Consider the following 21,693-nt stretch of genomic DNA (forward strand, 5'->3'; position numbering starts at 1 on the left):
AAGTATCAAAATATTATATCGCTTTGCTTTTTCTGATTCTCCATCACATGTTGCAATAATTACTGTATTCATTTTTCTCTATTGCAATACTCACTAGTTTATTGACGAATATTTTAAAATTTTCTGTTATGAAAGCATCAAAATATTAAATCGATTTGCTTTTTCTGATTCTCCATCACATGTTGCAATAATTACTGAATTCTTTTTTCTCTATTGCAATACTTACTAGTTTATTGCCGAATATTTTAAAATTGGGTGTTATGAAAGCATCAAAATATTATATCATTTTGCTTTTTCTGATTCTCAATCACATGTTGCAATAATTACTGAATTCATTTTTCTCTATTGCAATATTGCTAAACAATTAAAAATTTTCTGTTATCAAAGCATCAAAATATTGAATCGATTTGCCTTTTCTGTTTCTCCATCACATGTTGCAATAATTACTGAATTCATTTTTCTCTATTGCAATACTTACTAGTTTATTGCCGAATATTTTAAAATTTTTTGTAATGAAAGTATCAAAATATTATATCGCTTTGCTTTTTCTGATTCTCCATCACATGTTGCAATAATTACTGAATTCATTTTTCTCTATTGCAATATTTACTAGTTTATTGCCGAATACTTTAAAATTTTCTGTTATGAAAGCATCAAAATATTGAATCGATCTACTTTTTCTGTTTCTCCATCACATGTTGCAATAATTGTTGAATTAATTTTTCTCCATTTTAATACTTACTAGTTTATTACCAAATATTTAAAATTTTCTGTTATGAAAGCATCAAAATATTAAATCGATTTGCTTTTTCTGATTCTCCATCACATGTTGCAATAATTACTGAATTCTTTTTTCTCTATTGCAATACTTACTAGTTTATTGCCGAATACTTTAAAATTTTCTGTTATGAAAGCATCAAAATATTATATCGATTTGCTTTTTCTGATTCTCCATCACATGTTGCAATAATTACTGAATTCATTTTTCTCTATTGCAATACTTACTAGTTTATTGACGAATATTTTAAAATTTTCTGTTATGAAAGCATCAAAATATTAAATCGATTTGCTTTTTCTGATTCTCCATCACATGTTGCAATAATTACTGAATTCTTTTTTCTCTATTGCAATACTTACTAGTTTATTGCCGAATATTTTAAAATTGGGTGTTATGAAAGCATCAAAATATTATATCATTTTGCTTTTTCTGATTCTCAATCACATGTTGCAATAATTACTGAATTCATTTTTCTCTATTGCAATATTGCTAAACAATTAAAAATTTTCTGTTATCAAAGCATCAAAATATTGAATCGATTTGCCTTTTCTGTTTCTCCATCACATGTTGCAATAATTACTGAATTCATTTTTCTCTATTGCAATACTTACTAGTTTATTGCCGAATATTTTAAATTTGGGTGTTATGAAAGCATCAAAATATTATATCATTTTGCTTTTTCTGATTCTCAATCACATGTTGCAATAATTACTGAATTTATTTTTCTCTATTGCAATACTTACTAGTTTATTGCCGAATATTTTAAAATTTTTTGTAATGAAAGTATCAAAATATTATATCGCTTTGCTTTTTCTGATTCTCCATCACATGTTGCAATAATTACTGTATTCATTTTTCTCTATTGCAATACTCACTAGTTTATTGACGAATATTTTAAAATTTTCTGTTATGAAAGCATCAAAATATTAAATCGATTTGCTTTTTCTGATTCTCCATCACATGTTGCAATAATTACTGAATTCTTTTTTCTCTATTGCAATACTTACTAGTTTATTGCCGAATATTTTAAAATTGGGTGTTATGAAAGCATCAAAATATTATATCATTTTGCTTTTTCTGATTCTCAATCACATGTTGCAATAATTACTGAATTCATTTTTCTCTATTGCAATATTGCTAAACAATTAAAAATTTTCTGTTATCAAAGCATCAAAATATTGAATCGATTTGCCTTTTCTGTTTCTCCATCACATGTTGCAATAATTACTGAATTCATTTTTCTCTATTGCAATACTTACTAGTTTATTGCCGAATATTTTAAAATTTTTTGTAATGAAAGTATCAAAATATTATATCGCTTTGCTTTTTCTGATTCTCCATCACATGTTGCAATAATTACTGAATTCATTTTTCTCTATTGCAATATTTACTAGTTTATTGCCGAATACTTTAAAATTTTCTGTTATGAAAGCATCAAAATATTGAATCGATCTACTTTTTCTGTTTCTCCATCACATGTTGCAATAATTGTTGAATTAATTTTTTCTCCATTTTAATACTTACTAGTTTATTACCAAATATTTAAAATTTTCTGTTATGAATGCATTAAAATATTGAATCGATTTGCTTTTTCTGATTCTCCGTCACATGTTGCAATACTTACTAGTTTATTTCCGAATACTTTAAAATTTTTTATTATCAAAGCATCAAAATAATGAATCGATTTGCTTTTTCTGATTCTATATCACATGTTGCAATAATTACTGAATTCATTTTCCTCTATTGCAATACTTACTAGTTTATTGCCGAATACTTTAAAATTTTATGTTATGAAAGCATCAAAATATTGAATCGCTTCGCTTTTTCTGATTCTATATCACATGTTGAAATAATTACTGTATTCATTTTTCTCTATTGCAATACTCACTAGTTTATTGCTTAATTTTTTTAAAATTTTCTATTATCAAAGCATCAAAATAATGAATCGATTTGCTTTTTCTGATTCTATATCACATGTTGTAATAATTACTGAATTCATTTTCCTCTATTGCAATACTTACTAGTTTATTGCCGAATACTTTAAAATTTTCTGTTATGAAAGCATCAAAATAATGAATCGATTTGCTTTTTCTGATTCTATATCACATGTTGCAATAATTACTGAATTCATTTTCCTCTATTGCAATAATTACTAGTTTATTGCCGAATACTTTAAAATTTTCTGTTATGAAAGCATCAAAATATTGAATCGATTTGCTTTTTCTGATTCTCCGTCACATGTTGCAATAATTACTGAATTCATTTTTCTCTATTGCAATACTTACTAGTTTATTGCCGAATACTTTAAAATTTTCTGTTATGAAAGCATCAAAATATTTAATCGATTTGCTTTTTCTGATTCTCCATCACATGTTGCAATAATTACTGAATTCATTTTTCTCTATTGCAATACTTACTAGAATAAATAAATATTGAATCGATTTGCTTTTTCTTATTCTATATCACATGTTGCAATAATTACTGAATTCATTTTTCTCTATTGCAATACTCACTAGTTTATTGCCGAATACTTTAAAATTTTCTGTTATGAATGCATTAAAATATTGAATCGATTTGCTTTTTCTGATTCTCCGTCACATGTTGCAATAATTACTGAATTCATTTTCCTCTATTGCAATACTTACTATTTTATTGCCGAATACTTTAAAATTTTCTGTTATGAAAGCATCAGAATATTGAATCGATTTGCTTTCTCTGATTCTATATGTTGAAATAATTACTGTATTCATTTTTCTCTATTGCAATACTCACTAGTTTATTGCTTAATTTGTTTAAAATTTTCTATTGTCAAAGCATCAAAATAATGAATCGATTTGCTTTTTCTGATTCTATATCACATGTTGCAATAATTACTGAATTCATTTTTCTCTATTGCAATACTCACTAGATTATTGCCGAATACTTTAAAATTTTCTGTTATGAAAGCATCAAAATATTGAATCGATTTGCTTTTTCTGATTCTCCATCACATGTTGCAATAATTACTGAATTAATTTTTCTCTATTGCAATACTTACTAGTTTATTGCCGAATACTTTAAAATTTTCTGTTATGAAAGCATCAAAATATTGAATCGATTTGCTTTTTCTGATTCTCCGTCACATGTTGCAATAATTACTGAATTCGTATTTCTCTATTGCAATACTTACTAGTTTATTGCCGAATACTTTAAAATTTTCTGTTATGAAAGCATCAAAATATTGAATCGATTTGCTTTTTTATTCTATATCACATGTTGCAACAATAACTGAATTCATTTTTCTCTATTGCAATACTTACTAGTTTATTGCCGAATACTTTAAAATTTCCGGTTATGAAAGCATCAAAATAATGAATCGATTTGCTTTTTCTGATTCTCCATCACATGTTGCAATAATTACTGAATTCATTTTGCAATACTTACTAGTTGATTGCCGAATACTTTAAAATTTTCTATTATGAAAGCATTAAAATATTGAATCGATTTGCTTTTTCTGATTCTCCGTCACATGTTGCAATAATTACTGAATTCATTTTTCTCTATTGCAATACTTACTAGTTTATTTCCGAATACTTTAAAATTTTCTGTTATGAAAGCATCAAAATATTGAATCGCTTCGCTTTTTCTGATTCTATATCACATGTTGCAATAATTACTGAATTCATTTTTCTCTATTGCAATACTTACTAGTTTATTGCCGAATACTTTAAAATTTTCTGTTATGAAAGCATCAAAATATTGAATCGATTTGCTTTTCTTGATTCTATATCACATGTTGCAACAATAACTGAATTCATTTTTCTCTATTGCAATACTGACTAGTTTATTGCCGAATACTTTAAAATTTCCGGTTATGAAAGCATCAAAATAATGAATCGATTTGCTTTTTCTGATTCTCCATCACATGTTGCAATAATTACTGAATTCATTTTTCTCTATTGCAATATTTACTAGTTTATTGCCGAATACTTTAAAATTTTCTGTTATGAAAGCATCAAAATATTGAATCGATCTACTTTTTCTGTTTCTCCATCACATGTTGCAATAATTGTTGAATTAATTTTTCTCCATTTTAATACTTACTAGTTTATTACCAAATATTTAAAATTTTCTGTTATGAATGCATTAAAATATTGAATCGATTTGCTTTTTCTGATTCTCCGTCACATGTTGCAATAATTACTGAATTCATTTTTCTCTATTGCAATACTTACTAGTTTATTGCCGAATACTTTAAAATTTTCTATTATCAAAGCATCAAAATAATGAATCGATTTGCTTTTTCTGATTCTCCATCACATGTTGCAATAATTACTGAATTCATTTTTCTCTATTGCAATATTTACTAGTTTATTGCCGAATACTTTAAAATTTTCTGTTATGAAAGCATCAAAATATTGAATCGATCTACTTTTTCTGTTTCTCCATCACATGTTGCAATAATTGTTGAATTAATTTTTCTCCATTTTAATACTTACTAGTTTATTACCAAATATTTAAAATCTTATGTTATGAAAGCATCAGAATATTGAATCGATTTGCTTTTTCTGATTCTATATCACATGTTGAAATAATTACTGTATTCATTTTTCTCTATTGCAATACTCACTAGTTTATTGCTTAATTTTTTTAAAATTTTCTATTATCAAAGCATCAAAATAATGAATCGATTTGCTTTTTCTGATTCTATATCACATGTTGCAATAATTACTGAATTCATTTTCCTCTATTGCAATACTTACTAGTTTATTGCCGAATACTTTAAAATTTTCTGTTATGAAAGCATCAAAATATTGAATCGATTTGCTTTTTCTTATTCTATATCACATGTTGCAATAATTACTGAATTCATTTTTCTCTATTGCAATACTCACTAGATTATTGCCGAATACTTTAAAATTTTCTGTTATGAAAGCATCAAAATATTGAATCGATTTGCTTTTTCTGATTCTCCATCACATGTTGCAATAATTACTGAATTAATTTTTCTCTATTGCAATACTCACTAGTTTATTGCTTAATTTTTTAAAATTTTCTGTTATGAAAGCATCACAATATTGAATCGATTTGCTTTTTCTTATTCTATATCACATGTTGCAATAATTACTGAATTCATTTTTCTCTATTGCAATACTCACTAGATTATTGCCGAATACTTTTAAATTTTCTGTTATGAAAGCATCAAAATATTGAATCGATTTGCTTTTTCTGATTCTCCATCACATGTTGCAATAATTACTGAATTAATTTTTCTCTATTGCAATACTTACTAGTTTATTGCCGAATACTTTAAAATTTTCTATTATCAAAGCATCAAAATAATGAATCGATTTGCTTTTTCTGATTCTCCATCACATGTTGCAATAATTACTGAATTCATTTTTCTCTATTGCAATATTTACTAGTTTATTGCCGAATACTTTAAAATTTTCTGTTATGAAAGCATCAAAATATTGAATCGATCTACTTTTTCTGTTTCTCCATCACATGTTGCAATAATTGTTGAATTCATTTTTCTCCATTTTAATACTTACTAGTTTATTACCAAATATTTAAAATCTTATGTTATGAAAGCATCAGAATATTGAATCGATTTGCTTTTTCTGATTCTATATCACATGTTGAAATAATTACTGTATTCATTTTTCTCTATTGCAATACTCACTAGTTTATTGCTTAATTTTTTTAAAATTTTCTATTATCAAAGCATCAAAATAATGAATCGATTTGCTTTTTCTGATTCTATATCACATGTTGCAATAATTACTGAATTCATTTTCCTCTATTGCAATACTTACTAGTTTATTGCCGAATACTTTAAAATTTTCTGTTATGAAAGCATCAAAATATTGAATCGATTTGCTTTTTCTTATTCTATATCACATGTTGCAATAATTACTGAATTCATTTTTCTCTATTGCAATACTCACTAGATTATTGCCGAATACTTTAAAATTTTCTGTTATGAAAGCATCAAAATATTGAATCGATTTGCTTTTTCTGATTCTCCATCACATGTTGCAATAATTACTGAATTCATTTTTCTCTATTGCAATACTCACTAGTTTATTGCTTAATTTTTTTAAAATTTTCTGTTATGAAAGCATCACAATATTGAATCGATTTGCTTTTTTCTTATTCTATATCACATGTTGCAATAATTACTGAATTCATTTTTCTCTATTGCAATACTCACTAGATTATTGCCGAATACTTTAAAATTTTCTGTTATGAAAGCATCAAAATATTGAATCGATTTGCTTTTTCTGATTCTCCATCACATGTTGCAATAATTACTGAATTAATTTTTCTCTATTGCAATACTTACTAGTTTATTGCCGAATACTTTAAAATTTTCTGTTATGAAAGCATCAAAATATTGAATCGATTTGCTTTTTCTGATTCTATATCACATGTTGAAATAATTACTGTATTCATTTTTCTCTATTGTAATACTTACTGGTTTATTGCCGAATACTTTAAAATTTTCTGTTATGAAAGCATCAAAATATTGAATCGATTTGCTTTTTCTGATTCTCCGTCACATGTTGCAATAATTACTGAATTCGTATTTCTCTATTGCAATACTTACTAGTTTATTGCCGAATACTTTAAAATTTTCTGTTATGAAAGCATCAAAATATTGAATCGATTTGCTTTTTTTGATTCTATATCACATGTTGCAACAATAACTGAATTCATTTTTCTCTATTGCAATACTTACTAGTTTATTGCCGAATACTTTAAAATTTCCGGTTATGAAAGCATCAAAATATTGAATCGATTTGCTTTTTCTGATTCTCCATCACATGTTGCAATAATTACTGAATTCATTTTGCAATACTTACTAGTTGATTGCCGAATACTTTAAAATTTTCTATTATGAAAGCATTAAAATATTGAATCGATTTGCTTTCTCTGATTCTCCGTCACATGTTGCAATAATTACTGAATTCATTTTCCTCTATTGCAATACTTACTAGTTTATTGCCGAATACTTTAAAATTTTCTGTTATGAAAGCATCAAAATATTGAATCGATTTGCTTTTTCTTATTCTATATCACATGTTGCAATAATTACTGAATTCATTTTTCTCTATTGCAATACTTACTAGTTTATTGCCGAATACTTTAAAATTTTCTGTTATGAAAGCATCAAAATATTGAATCGATTTGCTTTTTTTTGATTCTATATCACATGTTGCAACAATAACTGAATTCATTTTTTCTCCATTGCAATACTTACTAGTTTATTGCCGAATACTTTAAAATTTCCGGTTATGAAAGCATCAAAATAATGAATCGATTTGCTTTTTCTGATTCTCCATCACATGTTGCAATAATTATTGAATTCATTTTTCTCTATTGCAATATTTACTAGTTTATTGCCGAATACTTTAAAATTTTCTGTTATGAAAGCATAAAAATATTGAATCGATCTACTTTTTCTGTTTCTCCATCACATGTTGCAATAATTGTTGAATTAATTTTTCTCCATTTTAATACTTACTAGTTTATTACCAAATATTTAAAATTTTCTGTTATGAATGCATTAAAATATTGAATCGATTTGCTTTTTCTGTTTCTCCGTCACATGTTGCAATAATTAGTGAATTCATTTTTCTCTATTGCAATACTTACTAGTTTATTGCCGAATACTTTAAAATTTTCTATTATCAAAGCATCAAAATAATGAATCGATTTGCTTTTTCTGATTCTATATCACATGTTGCAATAATTACTGAATTCATTTTCTTCTATTGCAATACTTACTAGTTTATTGCCGAATACTTTAAAATCTTATGTTATGAAAGCATCAGAATATTGAATCGATTTGCTTTTTCTGATTCTATATCACATGTTGAAATAATTACTGTATTCATTTTTCTCTATTGCAATACTCACTAGTTTATTGCTTAATTTTTTTAAAATTTTCTATTATCAAAGCATCAAAATAATGAATCGATTTGCTTTTTCTGATTCTATATCACATGTTGCAATAATTACTGAATTCATTTTCCTCTATTGCAATACTTACTAGTTTATTGCCGAATACTTTAAAATTTTCTGTTATGAAAGCATCAAAATATTGAATCGATTTACTTTTTCTTATTCTATATCACATGTTGCAATAATTACTGAATTCATTTTTCTCTATTGCAATACTCACTAGATTATTGCCGAATACTTTAAAATTTTCTGTTATGAAAGCATCAAAATATTGAATCGATTTGCTTTTTCTGATTCTCCATCACATGTTGCAATAATTACTGAATTCATTTTTCTCTATTGCAATACTCACTAGTTTATTGCTTAATTTTTTTAAAATTTTCTGTTATGAAAGCATCACATAATTGAATCGATTTGCTTTTTCTTATTCTATATCACATGTTGCAATAATTACTGAATTAATTTTTCTCTATTGCAATACTCACTAGATTATTGCCGAATACTTTAAAATTTTCTGTTATGAAAGCATCAAAATATTGAATCGATTTGCTTTTTCTGATTCTCCATCACATGTTGCAATAATTACTGAATTCATTTTTCTCTATTGCAATACTCACTAGTTTATTGCTTAATTTTTTTAAAATTTTCTGTTATGAAAGCATCACAATATTGAATCGATTTGCTTTTTCTTATTCTATATCACATGTTGCAATAATTACTGAATTCATTTTTCTCTATTGCAATACTCACTAGATTATTGCCGAATACTTTAAAATTTTCTGTTATGAAAGCATCAAAATATTGAATCGATTTGCTTTTTCTGATTCTCCATCACATGTTGCAATAATTACTGAATTAATTTTTCTCTATTGCAATACTTACTAGTTTATTGCCGAATACTTTAAAATTTTCTGTTATGAAAGCATCAAAATATTGAATCGATTTGCTTTTTCTGATTCTATATCACATGTTGAAATAATTACTGTATTCATTTTTCTCTATTGTAATACTTACTGGTTTATTGCCGAATACTTTAAAATTTTCTGTTATGAAAGCATCAAAATATTGAATCGATTTGCTTTTTCTGATTCTCCGTCACATGTTGCAATAATTACTGAATTCGTATTTCTCTATTGCAATACTTACTAGTTTATTGCCGAATACTTTAAAATTTTCTGTTATGAAAGCATCAAAATATTGAATCGATTTGCTTTTTTTGATTCTATATCACATGTTGCAACAATAACTGAATTCATTTTTCTCTATTGCAATACTTACTAGTTTATTGCCGAATACTTTAAAATTTCCGGTTATGAAAGCATCAAAATAATGAATCGATTTGCTTTTTCTGATTCTCCATCACATGTTGCAATAATTACTGAATTCATTTTGCAATACTTACTAGTTGATTGCCGAATACTTTAAAATTTTCTATTATGAAAGCATTAAAATATTGAATCGATTTGCTTTTTCTGATTCTCCGTCACATGTTGCAATAATTACTGAATTCATTTTCCTCTATTGCAATACTTACTAGTTTATTGCCGAATACTTTAAAATTTTCTGTTATGAAAGCATCAAAATATTGAATCGATTTGCTTTTTCTTATTCTATATCACATGTTGCAATAATTACTGAATTCATTTTTCTCTATTGCAATACTTACTAGTTTATTGCCGAATACTTTAAAATTTTCTGTTATGAAAGCATCAAAATATTGAATCGATTTGCTTTTTTTGATTCTATATCACATGTTGCAACAATAACTGAATTCATTTTTCTCCATTGCAATACTTACTAGTTTATTGCCGAATACTTTAAAATTTCCGGTTATGAAAGCATCAAAATAATGAATCGATTTGCTTTTTCTGATTCTCCATCACATGTTGCAATAATTACTGAATTCATTTTTCTCTATTGCAATACTTACTAGTTTATTGCCGAATACTTTAAAATTTTCTGTTATGAAAGCATCAAAATATTGAATCGATCTACTTTTTCTGTTTCTCCATCACATGTTGCAATAATTGTTGAATTAATTTTTCTCCATTTTAATACTTACTAGTTTATTACCAAATATTTAAAATTTTCTGTTATGAATGCATTAAAATATTGAATCGATTTGCTTTTTCTGTTTCTCCGTCACATGTTGCAATAATTAGTGAATTCATTTTTCTCTATTGCAATACTTACTAGTTGATTGCCGAATACTTTAAAATTTTCTATTATCAAAGCATCAAAATAATGAATCGATTTGCTTTTTCTGATTCTATATCACATGTTGCAATAATTACTGAATTCATTTTCCTCTATTGCAATACTTACTAGTTTATTGCCGAATACTTTAAAATCTTATGTTATGAAAGCATCAGAATATTGAATCGATTTGCTTTTTCTGATTCTATATCACATGTTGAAATAATTACTGTATTCATTTTTCTCTATTGCAATACTCACTAGTTTATTGCTTAATTTTTTTAAAATTTTCTATTATCAAAGCATCAAAATAATGAATCGATTTGCTTTTTCTGATTCTATATCACATGTTGCAATAATTACTGAATTCATTTTCCTCTATTGCAATACTTACTAGTTTATTGCCGAATACTTTAAAATTTTCTGTTATGAAAGCATCAAAATATTGAATCGATTTACTTTTTCTTATTCTATATCACATGTTGCAATAATTACTGAATTCATTTTTCTCTATTGCAATACTCACTAGATTATTGCCGAATACTTTAAAATTTTCTGTTATGAAAGCATCAAAATATTGAATCGATTTGCTTTTTCTGATTCTCCATCACATGTTGCAATAATTACTGAATTCATTTTTCTCTATTGCAATACTCACTAGTTTATTGCTTAATTTTTTTAAAATTTTCTGTTATGAAAGCATCACAATATTGAATCGATTTGCTTTTTCTTATTCTATATCACATGTTGCAATAATTACTGAATTCATTTTTCTCTATTGCAATACTCACTAGATTATTGCCGAATACTTTAAAATTTTCTGTTATGAAAGCATCAAAATATTGAATCGATTTGCTTTTTCTGATTCTCCATCACATGTTGCAATAATTACTGAATTCATTTTTCTCTATTGCAATACTCACTAGTTTATTGCTTAATTTTTTTAAAATTTTCTGTTATGAAAGCATCACAATATTGAATCGATTTGCTTTTTCTGATTCTATATCACATGTTGAAATAATTACTGTATTCATTTTTCTCTATTGTAATACTTACTGGTTTATTGCCGAATACTTTAAAATTTTCTGTTATGAAAGCATCAAAATATTGAATCGATTTGCTTTTTCTGATTCTCCGTCACATGTTGCAATAATTACTGAATTCGTATTTCTCTATTGCAATACTTACTAGTTTATTGCCGAATACTTTAAAATTTTCTGTTATGAAAGCATCAAAATATTGAATCGATTTGCTTTTTTTGATTCTATATCACATGTTGCAACAATAACTGAATTCATTTTTCTCTATTGCAATACTTACTAGTTTATTGCCGAATACTTTAAAATTTCCGGTTATGAAAGCATCAAAATAATGAATCGATTTGCTTTTTCTGATTCTCCATCACATGTTGCAATAATTACTGAATTCATTTTTCTCTATTGCAATATTTACTAGTTTATTGCCGAATACTTTAAAATTTTCTGTTATGAAAGCATCAAAATATTGAATCGATCTACTTTTTTCTGTTTCTCCATCACATGTTGCAATAATTGTTGAATTAATTTTTCTCCATTTTAATACTTACTAGTTTATTACCAAATATTTAAAATTTTCTGTTATGAATGCATTAAAATATTGAATCGATTTTGTTTTTTCTGTTTCTCCGTCACATGTTGCAATAATTAGTGAATTCATTTTTCTCTATTGTAATACTTACTAGTTTATTGCCGAATACTTTAAAATTTTCTATTATCAAAGCATCAAAATAATGAATCGATTTGCTTTTTCTGATTCTATATCACATGTTGCAATAATTACTGAATTCATTTTCCTCTATTGCAATACTTACTAGTTTATTGCCGAATACTTTAAAATCTTATGTTATGAAAGCATCAGAATATTGAATCGATTTGCTTTTTCTGATTCTATATCACATGTTGAAATAATTACTGTATTCATTTTTCTCTATTGCAATACTCACTAGTTTATTGCTTAATTTTTTTAAAATTTTCTATTATCAAAGCATCAAAATAATGAATCGATTTGCTTTTTCTGATTCTATATCACATGTTGCAATAATTACTGAATTCATTTTCCTCTATTGCAATACTTACTAGTTTATTGCCGAATACTTTAAAATTTTCTGTTATGAAAGCATCAAAATATTGAATCGATTTACTTTTTCTTATTCTATATCACATGTTGCAATAATTACTGAATTCATTTTCCTCTATTGCAATACTTACTAGTTTATTGCCGAATACTTTAAAATTTTCTGTTATGAAAGCATCAAAATATTGAATCGATTTGCTTTTTCTGATTCTCCATCACATGTTGCAATAATTACTGAATTAATTTTTATCTATTGCAATACTTACTAGTTTATTGCCGAATACTTTAAAATTTTCTGTTATGAAAGCATCAAAATATTGAATCGATTTGCTTTTTCTGATTCTCCATCACATGTTGCAATAATTACTGAATTCATTTTTCTCTATTGCAATACTTACTAGTTTATTGCCGAATACTTTAAAATTTTCTGTTATGAAAGCATCAGAATATTGAATCGATTTGCTTTTTCTGATTCTATATCACATGTTGAAATAATTACTGTATTCATTTTTCTCTATTGCAATACTCACTAGTTTATTGCCGAATACTTTAAAATTTTCTGTTATGAAAGCATCAAAATATTGAATCGATCTACTTTTTCTGTTTCTCCATCACATGTTGCAATAATTGTTGAATTAATTTTTCTCCATTTTAATACTTACTAGTTTATTACCAAATATTTAAAATTTTCTGTTATGAATGCATTAAAATATTGAATCGATTTGCTTTTTCTGTTTCTCCGTCACATGTTGCAATAATTAGTGAATTCATTTTTCTCTATTGCAATACTTACTAGTTTATTGCCGAATACTTTAAAATTTTCTATTATCAAAGCATCAAAATAATGAATCGATTTGCTTTTTCTGATTCTATATCACATGTTGAAATAATTACTGTATTCATTTTTCTCTATTGCAATACTCACTAGTTTATTGCTTAATTTTTTTAAAATTTTCTATTATCAAAGCATCAAAATAATGAATCGATTTGATTTTTCTGATTCTATATCACATGTTGCAATAATTACTGAATTCATTTTCCTCTATTGCAATACTTACTAGTTTATTGCCGAATACTTTAAAATTTTCTGTTATGAAAGCATCAAAATATTGAATCGATTTACTTTTTTCTTATTCTATATCACATGTTGCAATAATTACTGAATTCATTTTTCTCTATTGCAATACTCACTAGATTATTGCCGAATACTTTAAAATTTTCTGTTATGAAAGCATCAAAATATTGAATCGATTTGCTTTTTCTGATTCTCCATCACATGTTGCAATAATTACTGAATTCATTTTTTCTCTATTGCAATACTCACTAGTTTATTGCTTAATTTTTTAAAATTTTCTGTTATGAAAGCATCACAATATTGAATCGATTTGCTTTTTCTTATTCTATATCACATGTTGCAATAATTACTGAATTCATTTTTTCTCTATTGCAATACTCACTAGATTATTGCCGAATACTTTAAAATTTTCTGTTATGAAAGCATCAAAATATTGAATCGATTTGCTTTTTCTGATTCTCCATCACATGTTGCAATAATTACTGAATTAATTTTTCTCTATTGCAATACTTACTAGTTTATTGCCGAATACTTTAAAATTTTCTGTTATGAAAGCATCAAAATATTGAATCGATTTGCTTTTTCTGATTCTATATCACATGTTGAAATAATTACTGTATTCATTTTTCTCTATTGTAATACTTACTGGTTTATTGCCGAATACTTTAAAATTTTCTGTTATGAAAGCATCAAAATATTGAATCGATTTGCTTTTTCTGATTCTCCGTCACATGTTGCAATAATTACTGAATTCGTATTTCTCTATTGCAATACTTACTAGTTTATTGCCAAATACTTTAAAATTTTCTGTTATGAAAGCATCAAAATATTGAATCGATTTGCTTTTTTTTGATTCTATATCACATGTTGCAACAATAACTGAATTCATTTTTCTCTATTGCAATACTTACTAGTTTATTGCCGAATACTTTAAAATTTCCGGTTATGAAAGCATCAAAATAATGAATCGATTTGCTTTTTCTGATTCTCCATCACATGTTGCAATAATTACTGAATTCATTTTGCAATACTTACTAGTTGATTGCCGAATACTTTAAAATTTTCTATTATGAAAGCATTAAAATATTGAATCGATTTGCTTTTTCTGATTCTCCGTCACATGTTGCAATAATTACTGAATTCATTTTCCTCTATTGCAATACTTACTAGTTTATTGCCGAATACTTTAAAATTTTCTGTTATGAAAGCATCAAAATATTGAATCGATTTACTTTTTCTTATTCTATATCCCATGTTGCAATAATTACTGAATTCATTTTTCTCTATTGCAATACTCACTAGATTATTGCCGAATACTTTAAAATTTTCTGTTATGAAAGCATCAAAATATTGAATCGATTTGCTTTTTCTGATTCTCCATCACATGTTGCAATAATTACTGAATTAATTTTTCTCTATTGCAATACTCACTAGTTTATTGCTTAATTTTATTAAAATTTTCTGTTATGAAAGCATCACAATATTGAATCGATTTGCTTTTTCTTATTCTATATCACATGTTGCAATAATTACTGAATTCATTTTTCTCTATTGCAATACTCACTAGATTATTGCCGAATACTTTAAAATTTTCTGTTATGAAAGCATCAAAATATTGAATCGATTTGCTTTTTCTGATTCTCCATCACATGTTGAAATAATTACTGAATTAATTTTTTCTCTATTGCAATACTTACTAGTTTATTGCCGAATACTTTAAAATTTTCTGTTATGAAAGCATCAAAATATTGAATCGATTTGCTTTTTCTGATTCTATATCACATGTTGAAATAATTACTGTATTCATTTTTCTCTATTGTAATACTTACTGGTTTATTGCAGAATACTTTAAAATTTTCTGTTATGAAAGCATCAAAATATTGAATCGATTTGCTTTTTCTGATTCTCCGTCACATGTTGCAATAATTACTGAATTCGTATTTCTCTATTGCAATACTTACTAGTTTATTGCCAAATACTTTAAAATTTTCTGTTATGAAAGCATCAAAATATTGAATCGATTTGCTTTTTTTGATTCTATATCACATGTTGCAACAATAACTGAATTCATTTTTCTCTATTGCAATACTTACTAGTTTATTGCCGAATACTTTAAAATTTCCGGTTATGAAAGCATCAAAATAATGAATCGATTTGCTTTTTCTGATTCTCCATCACATGTTGCAATAATTACTGAATTCATTTTGCAATACTTACTAGTTGATTGCCGAATACTTTAAAATTTTCTATTATGAAAGCATTAAAATATTGAATCGATTTGCTTTTTCTGATTCTCCATCACATGTTGCAATAATTACTGAATTCATTTTTCTCTATTGCAATACTCACTAGATTATTGCCGAATACTTTAAAATTTTCTGTTATGAAAGCATCAAAATATTGAATCGATTTGCTTTTTCTGATTCTCCATCACATGTTGCAATAATTACTGAATTAATTTTTCTCTATTGCAATACTTACTAGTTTATTGCCGAATACTTTAAAATTTTCTGTTATGAAAGCATCAAAATATTGAATCGATTTGCTTTTTCTGATTCTATATCACATGTTGAAATAATTACTGTATTCATTTTTCTCTATTGTAATACTTACTGGTTTATTGCCGAATACTTTAAAATTTTCTGTTATGAAAGCATCAAAATATTGAATCGAATTGCTTTTTTCTGATTCTCCATCACATGTTGCAATAATTACTGAATTCGTATTTCTCTATTGCAATACTTACTAGTTTATTGCCGAATACTTTAAAATTTTCTGTTATGAAAGCATCAAAATATTGAATCGATTTGCTTTTTTCTGATTCTCCATCACATGTTGCAATAATTACTGAATTCATTTTTCTCTATTGCAATACTTACTAGTTTATTGCCGAATACTTTAAAATTTTCTGTTATGAAAGCATCACAATATTGAATCGATTTGCTTTTTCTTATTCTATATCACATGTTGCAATAATTACTGAATTCATTTTTCTCTATTGCAATACTCACTAGTTTATTGCTTAATTTTTTTAAAATTTTCTATTATCAAAGCATCAAAATAATGAATCGATTTGCTTTTTCTGATTCTATATCACATGTTGCAATAATTACTGAATTCATTTTTCTCTATTGCAATACTCACTAGTTTATTGCTTAATTTTTTTAAAATTTTCTGTTATGAAAGCATCACAATATTGAATCGATTTGCTTTTTCTTATTCTATATCACATGTTGCAATAATTACTGAATTCATTTTTCTCTATTGCAATACTCACTAGTTTATTGCTTAATTTTTTTTAAAATTTTCTATTATCAAAGCATCAAAATAATGAATCGATTTGCTTTTTCTGATTCTATATCACATGTTGCAATAATTACTGAATTCATTTTTCTCTATTGCAATACTCACTAGTTTATTGCCGAATACTTTAAAATTTTCTGTTATGAATGCATTAAAATATTTAATCGATTTGCTTTTTCTGATTCTCCGTCACATGTTGCAATAATTACTGAATTCATTTTTCTCTATTGCAATACTCACTAGATTATTGCCGAATACTTTAAAATTTTCTGTTATGAAAGCATCAAAATATTGAATCGATTTGCTTTCTCTGATTCTATATCACATGTTGCAATAATTACTGAATTAATTTTTCTCTATTGCAATACTTACTAGTTTATTGCCGAATACTTTAAAATTTCCGGTTATGAAAGCATCAAAATAATGAATCGATTTGCTTTTTCTGATTCTATATCACATGTTGAAATAATTACTGTATTCATTTTTCTCTATTGTAATACTTACTGGTTTATTGCCGAATACTTTAAAATTTTCTGTTATGAAAGCATCAAAATATTGAATCGAATTGCTTTTTCTGATTCTCCGTCACATGTTGCAATAATTACTGAATTCGTATTTCTCTATTGCAATACTTACTAGTTTATTGCCGAATACTTTAAAATTTTCTGTTATGAAAGCATCAAAATATTGAATCGATTTGCTTTTTCTGATTCTCCATCACATGTTGCAATAATTACTGAATTCATTTTTCTCTATTGCAATACTTACTAGTTTATTGCCGAATACTTTAAAATTTTCTGTTATGAAAGCATCTGAATATTGAATCGATTTGCTTTTTCTGATTCTATATCACATGTTGAAATAATTACTGTATTCATTTTTCTCTATTGCAATACTCACTAGTTTATTGCTTAATTTTTTTAAAATTTTCTGTTATGAAAGCATCACAATATTGAATCGATTTGCTTTTTCTTATTCTATATCACATGTTGCAATAATTACTGAATTCATTTTTCTCTATTGCAATACTCACTAGTTTATTGCTTAATTTTTTTTAAAATTTTCTGTTATGAAAGCATCACAATATTGAATCGATTTGCTTTTTCTTATTCTATATCACATGTTGCAATAATTACTGAATTCATTTTTCTCTATTGCAATACTCACTAGTTTATTGCTTAATTTTTTTTAAAATTTTCTATTATCAAAGCATCAAAATAATGAATCGATTTGCTTTTTCTGATTCTATATCACATGTTGCAATAATTACTGAATTCATTTTTCTCTATTGCAATACTCACTAGTTTATTGCCGAATACTTTAAAATTTTCTGTTATGAATGCATTAAAATATTGAATCGATTTGCTTTTTCTGATTCTCCGTCACATGTTGCAATAATTACTGAATTCATTTTTTCTCTATTGCAATACTCACTAGATTATTGCCGAATACTTTAAAATTTTCTGTTATGAAAGCATCAAAATATTGAATCGATTTGCTTTCTCTGATTCTATATCACATGTTGCAATAATTACTGAATTAATTTTTCTCTATTGCAATACTTACTAGTTTATTGCCGAATACTTTAAAATTTCCGGTTATGAAAGCATCAAAATAATGAATCGATTTGCTTTTTCTGATTCTATATCACATGTTGAAATAATTACTGTATTCATTTTTCTCTATTGTAATACTTACTGGTTTATTGCCGAATACTTTAAAATTTTCTGTTATGAAAGCATCAAAATATTGAATCGAATTGCTTTTTCTGATTCTCCGTCACATGTTGCAATAATTACTGAATTCGTATTTCTCTATTGCAATACTTACTAGTTTATTGCCGAATACTTTAAAATTTTCTGTTATGAAAGCATCAAAATATTGAATCGATTTGCTTTTTCTGATTCTCCATCACATGTTGCAATAATTACTGAATTCATTTTTCTCTATTGCAATACTTACTAGTTTATTGCCGAATACTTTAAAATTTTCTGTTATGAAAGCATCAGAATATTGAATCGATTTGCTTTTTCTTATTCTATATCACATGTTGAAATAATTACTGTATTCATTTTTCTCTATTGCAATACTCACTAGTTTATTGCTTAATTTTTTTAAAATTTTCTGTTATGAAAGCATCACAATATTGAATCGATTTGCTTTTTCTTATTCTATATCACATGTTGCAATAATTACTGTATTCATTTTTCTCTATTGCAATACTCACTAGTTTATTGCTGAATTTTTTTTTAAATTTTCTATTATCAAAGCATCAAAATAATGAATCGATTTGCTTTTTCTGATTCTATATCACATGTTGCAATAATTACTGAATTCATTTTTCTCTATTGCAATACTCACTAGTTTATTGCCGAATACTTTAAAATTTTCTGTTATGAATGCATTAAAATATTGAATCGATTTGCTTTTTCTGATTCTCCGTCACATGTTGCAATAATTACTGAATTCAATACTTACTATTTTATTGCCGAATACTTTAAAATTTTCTGTTATGAAAGCATCAGAATATTGAATCGATTTGCTTTCTCTGATTCTATATCACATGTTGCAATAATTACTGAATTCATTTTTCTCTATTGCAATACTTACTAGTTTATTGCCGAATACTTTAAAATTTCCGGTTATGAAAGCATCAAAATAATGAATCGATTTGCTTTTTCTGATTCTCCATCACATGTTGCAATAATTACTGAATTCATTTTTCTCTATTGCAATATTTACTAGTTTATTGCCGAATACTTTAAAATTTTCTGTTATGAAAGCATCAAAATATTGAATCGATCTACTTTTTCTGTTTCTCCATCACATGTTGCAATAATTGTTGAATTAATTTTTCTCCATTTTAATACTTACTAGTTTATTGCCGAATACTTTAAAATTTTCTGTTATGAATGCATTAAAATATTGAATCGATTTGCTTTTTCTGTTTCTCCGTCACATGTTGCAATAATTACTGAATTCATTTTTCTCTATTGCAATATTTACTAGTTTATTGCCGAATACTTTAAAATTTCCGGTTATGAAAGCATCAAAATAATGAATCGATTTGCTTTTTCTGATTCTCCATCACATGTTGCAATAATTACTGAATTCATTTTTCTCTATTGCAATATTTACTAGTTTATTGCCGAATACTTTAAAATTTTCTGTTATGAATGCATTAAAATATTGAATCGATTTGCTTTTTCTGTTTCTCCGTCACATGTTGCAATAATTACTGAATTCATTTTCCTCTATTGCAATACTTACTAGTTTATTGCCGAATACTTTAAAATTTTCTATTATCAAAGCATCAAAATAATGAATCGATTTGCTTTTTCTGATTCTATATCACATGTTGAAATAATTACTGTATTCATTTTTCTCTATTGCAATACTCACTAGTTTATTGCTTAATTTTTTTAAAATTTTCTATTATCAAAGCATCAAAATAATGAATCGATTTGCTTTTTTCTGATTCTATATCACATGTTGCAATAATTACTGAATTCATTTTTCTCTATTGCAATACTCACTAGATTATTGCCGAATACTTTAAAATTTTCTGTTATGAAAGCATCAAAATATTGAATCGATTTGCTTTTTCTGATTCTCCATCACATGTTGCAATAATTACTGAATTCATTTTTCTCTATTGCAATACTCACTAGTTTATTGCTTAATTTTTTTAAAATTTTCTGTTATGAAAGCATCACAATATTGAATCGATTTGCTTTTTCTTATTCTATATCACATGTTGCAATAATTACTGAATTCATTTTTCTCTATTGCAATACTCACTAGATTATTGCCGAATACTTTAAAATTTTCTATTATGAAAGCATTAAAATATTGAATCGATTTGCTTTTTCTGATTCTCCGTCACATGTTGCAATAATTACTGAATTCATTTTCCTCTATTGCAATACTTACTAGTTTATTGCCGAATACTTTAAAATTTTCTGTTATGAAAGCATCAAAATAATGAATCGATTTGCTTTTTCTGATTCTATATCACATGTTGCAATAATTACTGAATTCATTTTTCTCTATTGCAATACTCACTAGTTTATTGCCGAATACTTTAAAATTTTCTGTTATGAATGCATTAAAATATTGAATCGATTTGCTTTTTCTGATTCTCCGTCACATGTTGCAATAATTACTGAATTCATTTTCCTCTATTGCAATACTTACTATTTTATTGCCGAATACTTTAAAATTTTCTGTTATGAAAGCATCAAAATATTGAATCGATTTGCTTTCTCTGATTCTATAT

This window comes from Drosophila mojavensis, unplaced genomic scaffold (assembly GCF_018153725.1).
Source record: "Drosophila mojavensis isolate 15081-1352.22 unplaced genomic scaffold, ASM1815372v1 contig_19, whole genome shotgun sequence".
NCBI lineage: Eukaryota > Metazoa > Arthropoda > Insecta > Diptera > Drosophilidae > Drosophila > Drosophila mojavensis.